The following is a 5,641-nucleotide window of genomic DNA, read 5'->3' as shown; positions in this document are numbered from 1 at the left end:
TCATGTAACTAGCTAGTTGATATAATAGGAGTCGGCTGCCCCCCACCGCACGCAATTTTACATTCGAATAACTGGAGTTCACGTTCGGATAAGTGGATTCCCGGAGAGCGCGGGGGAAACGAGGCATTGTATATATATATATTTAGCTGACATCGAAGTGGAAACATTTCTATTTAATATTTTATATATTTTATGAGTTTGACGAATATATTAGTTACAAAACTGAACGATAAAATTTATATTAAGTATAACAAATCATATCTTCGACAAAAAGAGAATGTATTCGTACTCGTGCAAACGGTCGAAGTCACTCGGATAATTCTCTTCGTTACTTCGCGGGGCGCGGTTCAGCGGACAAAGCAATCGGCAGAAACTTGCGGCGATATTGCATAGAAGAAGCAGCAGCAGCTCCCTCGATCGCGATTAAAAAGTATCGGGGGATTAAATTGCACGCGGCACCGCAATCCGCGGCGGAATCACTCCCATTACGAGTGTTCCGGTTGTACCATGCCAGATGCAACCCTGCCCGCTGCTGGCACTGCTGCGGGCCTTGTAATCAATCCGCAGGCGCGCTCCGTGCTTCCACCTTTCCGCCGGGCGCAAACAACTGCCCCGATGGCTACATCCTCGACACGTTTCCCGGCCCCTCTTCACGTTCGTCCTCGAGGAATGCCAAATTAGAGGGCAACCGACCGTCCGCGGAATCGAGCGCCGCGTTTAATTAAAGATCCTGCGCCGTCTGCTCCTTGAATTATCCGACGCTGTCAAGATTTATCGTGACTTCATTCGTCCGACCGGCGATGCGGTCGTTCGTCGCCCGATAGACTAGCATAGTCGCGACCAAACTCGACGTCTCAAACCCATTCGCGAACGAGAATTTTGCAAAGTCGGGTACATGTTGCTTAGAGTGCTGGATTATGCATCGAACAGTTCATGAATGGAGAAAATGAGCAGTACGCTTCGATCTGTTGTAATTTGTATGAAAAAAATCGCACACTTGCAGGTGGTGCAATCAGATTTGTATCTCTGATGTCGTCAATCATTCTCTGGGGGTTGAGGAACATTTCTGGACGTATAATATTGACGTTTATGTACCAGTGGAATGTAGTGATATTTTGTGACAAAAAGAGGGTCAAGGGATGATGTTTTACAAAATATTTAGGGAGCGAAGTGAACTGGAATTAATTAAAAGAGATGAAATCGCAGATGCAATTTATCTTTGCATCGCTTTTGCCTTGCAATAATTGGGAAGTTATGGTCAAGTAATTTAACTGTGTAAATAACAAATTCTTTATTCTGATCATTGACATAAGAAGTTCTACATTGAAACAACTAGATGTTCGTGGAAAGAGTCTTCACGGCGACGAACCTGGGCTCATTTTAAACCACGAATCATCGCCTCTCGCAGCCCTAAGTTCATTTCCCCCTGCTGTTCGACCTGCGGCAAATAAACCAGCGACGACCCGACCAAGGAACGAAGCACGCAGAAAGAGCGAGCATTCTCGGTCTCCTGTTTTCTGAAGCAATGAATCAGGCTCTCCGCGCGCCGAAGGCAGAATATTTGTGGCCTTCTTTCCTGAAGAATAGTTGTACGGTCCACTGGACCGAGAATCTCTCATCTTCCGAAGCGATCCGCCCCGGAGACCGTGCGCTGCGGATTCCACGAAGCCCGCAGCCGTTCGCGCGACTCGGGGAAACTCGACGAAGTCATCGGTTCCGATCGGCGGCTAATGAATTTCCAGAGGAATGAATAATGCTCGAGGGATCGCCCTTGTTCCCGGGTCGAATCGCCTAATTGCTTCGTTAAACGAGTCGCGGCCGGAGTCCCTCCTCGCTACGGATTCGATAAAAACAGGGGAAAAAGCTACCTCGTGCCCGGGAACGATCAAAGGGACACCGGTGCCATTATACGTTGCGCCGGAGGACCTGATCCCGACACGATTTTTACGGGGTGGACACGTCGTCTCCCGGCCGTCTCTCGAACGTCTCCGGATCGCCCTGTCGCCGCGTCGCCACCGATCCGAGCCGTTTTTCTGTGTCGCGAGCAGACGTGACGCACTTACGAAGTTCGGGCCCGTTAGAACGGTACACCGGCAGAACGTCCGCGAGATTAACACGCTTTCTTTCGCGCGTGGCGATCCGGAATGAGACGTCACCTGCCCGGAGCCGGTCGCCTCCGCCGGCCGACGTTGAACAATCGTTCGCGCGAACCGTTTCAGCGAGATTTTCAAGAAGGCTTTCACGTCGTGAACGTGCGCTGTCTTCTACTCGAATTTCTTGATTAAATGGCAAACTTCCGCGTAAATTGACAAAAACGTATTCTAATTTTAGATGCTTACCAAATTAAAAAAAAAATTACATTTACAAAAATATGTACGAGGTGTCGAAAGATGATTTTTGTCATTATTAAATGGCAACCATCCAGCGGCTAAAACAGTTCCCGGTGATCGAAAACGAACGAAAGGAAGCATCGCCGGAGAAAGGCCCAGGAAAGAGGCGTTCGAGCGAGACTCCCGTTTTCGTCTTCTCCGACTAACGGTAAAACGGTCAACGGAACGAGGTCGTTCGACAATTTTTCAGGTTACGTAACTGCCCTTAGGACGGCCGGCGATCGATCGCGCCGAATTCCGGCCGAAAACCTGCGTGCTCGTCTCCGCTCTGTCGGTCGTACCGTTACACGCTCGCGATCCAAGGAAAGGCCCGCGATCCCGGCGCCGAAATTATCCGAATCAACTGGTTAATCCGACGAAGCACCATCGAATTTTATGGCGTTCGTTGCGCTCGTGATCGCGATTCCGTTTTACCGAGGCGAGAGACGAGTGTAGCAACGAGTATGGAGGAAGCAAGCCGTTCGAAAATCTATCATTAGCAGCGTTTAGAACAAGCTTCGCTCTTTCCCTCTTCCTGACACGAACACGGAATGTATCATTAAATTGTTACTCAATTAAAATCTTCGATGGTAGCGGCGCGCCTCGAATTACCATCGAGGAAAGTGGTCACTTCCTTCGGAGGCGCGAACACGGTGAATGATTCTATCCGAAGACGTGAATGAAGTAAAAAGCCGACGAAGAATGAACCGGGGAGCTCGAGAATCGTTCGACTTCTTCGGGCGATGCGAATATCACAAATTATGAAGATATTAGAGGAATTTGATAACATTGTTTTGCTTTTTTCTACTTATCGAAACGATGTAACACAAGCAATTTATTTTTATTTAAACTTTATTGCTTGCGATCGTCTTATTTTGCATAAAGGTCCACAGACTAATTATTTTTTTATCATATCTCAGGACGAAATAAAAGGACAATCCAAAGATGCAATACACAAGATTATACACACTAAGGTGGCTACTTTAACCCTATAATTCGATTGCAATAACATTTTAAAATAAAAATAAAATTTCTATTCACACCGTGGCTGCTTTACATTAATGTTGGAATAATATTAAATTATTAAATATAGTTTATATATGAAAAAAAAATGGAGGAACATTCACACTTAACAGGATCGCTCCTCACGAGTCGGACTTGTCAAGGCGTTGAAAGGGGCGAGGATCAAAGGAAAAGTGCAAGTAGCAATCGATTGTTTGCGAGTGAGAAATGCCAGAAAAAGGACAATCGATTTTTCGAGAGGGTTTGGAACGCTGTGAGTTGCAGGTTTCCCGTGGAACAGGTTGTTCACGTCTGGTCCCGCGTCACGTCTTTGATTGCGGCACGGAACGGACCCGTGCCTCGGCCCACGTTATTATAATAATTTCCGTCGACTGCGCGCATCGCATCGCGATTCTTTCTTGCTCTAGCCCCGAGGATGGAGGCTAGAGCCCCGGAGATTGCGGGTCCATCCACAGACCACCCATCACTCGGGACCGGAGACTCTCTCGGAACATTCGGTTTCAGGAAGCGTTCGGTTAATTAAAAATCGCCGGCGAGACCCGTGAGACTGGCGTCTCCGCTAATTAAATTCCTAATGTTTATGGTGCGAACTGTTCGAGCTTTTCCTGCCCCCACCCCCCCTGAGTGGCCATTACCGGCATCCTTGCTCACGGAAGGCCGGCATTTTGTCTGCCGTTGTTTCCCTTTATTGCGCGAATCGACGTTCGGTTATTAGCCAGTGATAGCGAATTATAAGCAGGAGTCGTAATAACCGAGATCGAGCCGGCGCAGACTTTTTGTTTAACGTCCGGAAACCGCTTACCAACCGGTCATTACGGCGGGGTAATGCCACGGTGGTGAGCATTAGAACGAACCATCTCGCAGAATTAAAATTCAATATTTAAGGATAGGACATTAGCATGTGGAGCGGCGCAGGATGCGTGCCAACGGCCGATTCACGGGCCGCTTCGTGCGAATACCTGTTCTCGATACGAGGGGGATCGAGACGCGACCTTAACGGATGTTCTCAAGGACATCTGCTCGAGTAATCCTTAATTCGCCGTTCATTAAAAAGTTGCTCGCAAAGATATCGATACCGAAGGTGGAAATGCAACTCGGCTGAACCTGACTATCGAAGCTGTCTTCAGGAATTCTTCTTGAAGCTAGTTACTCAAAGTTACTCGAAATTAGGAAGAGAGTTTCTGAGGTTATTTGAAGTAACTCTTTCCTTTACAAAAATTTCCCCCGAGGCTGCATTCACGAGTTATTAACGGAAAACAGTGACCAATGTGGGGCAACCTTACCTCCCATTGGCAACCTTACCGATCTTCCATTGTTCGTTGTTCGAAAGAAGCGTGAAGATCCGTGGAAAAAAAATCGATGAAGCGATACAAGGTTGTTCCCAGGTTCCATGAGTCACCACGAACTCGTACCATAATTGACGCGTACAAAATTGATCGCGCGAACCTGATCGATTGGGAGGAACGTCGAGCCGGTAGTTCGAGACTCGATCGATCAGGTAGATTAATTGCCGGGACGATTGTGGGTCGGACGGTAACGAGTTCACGTTTCGTTCTCGTCCCGAAATTCGCCTTGAACTTCGTCCAGGGTCAAACCGGGAACCGGGCCGAGGAAAAGTTGACCGAGCAACGGTTTTGATCGACCGTCCCATTCGACTCGCCGAACTAGCCGTGGTCTTCATTCACCATTTCTTGTCCACGGTTCGATTTGCTACGCGACCCACCGTTAATCATTCTCCGTTGATATTCGGACCGCTGCCGGCCGATCATCGATCATCGCCCTTCTCTGCTCATTTGCAAAATACGTGGACAAATATCGTTTAGCCTTGAAGAAGTCCCGAGCACGGTCTCCGGGCTTTGTAAAAAAATTGAAAGGCCGAGAAACAAATGTTTGTCGTCGCAAGAAAATATCGATGCTCGGAGAAGCAGAAGAAAAGAAAGAAAATGTCAGACTGATAAATGACTGATGGGTGTATATAGGACTGGCGAGTTGTTCTACATAAAATTTGTGTAATAAAAATTGCCATTACGATTGAATGGCGCATTATGGTTAGCAGAAGATTAGATGATAGTGTAGACGAGTGCCCAGGTTTTATAAAAAAATTTAGAGCTCGTAGGAAAAATTTATGGATCCTTGAGAATGTTTAAATATACTCGCTGAAGTAACAAGGCTCGAAGGAACAGAGTCGATAGACAGAAACAAAAGTGACCGATGCAATTAAGTTAATAAGTTATGAGTAATAGCTAGTT

This window comes from Augochlora pura, chromosome 8 (genome assembly GCF_028453695.1).
Source record: "Augochlora pura isolate Apur16 chromosome 8, APUR_v2.2.1, whole genome shotgun sequence".
Lineage (NCBI taxonomy): Eukaryota > Metazoa > Arthropoda > Insecta > Hymenoptera > Halictidae > Augochlora > Augochlora pura.
This window is presented reverse-complemented; position numbering follows the sequence as displayed.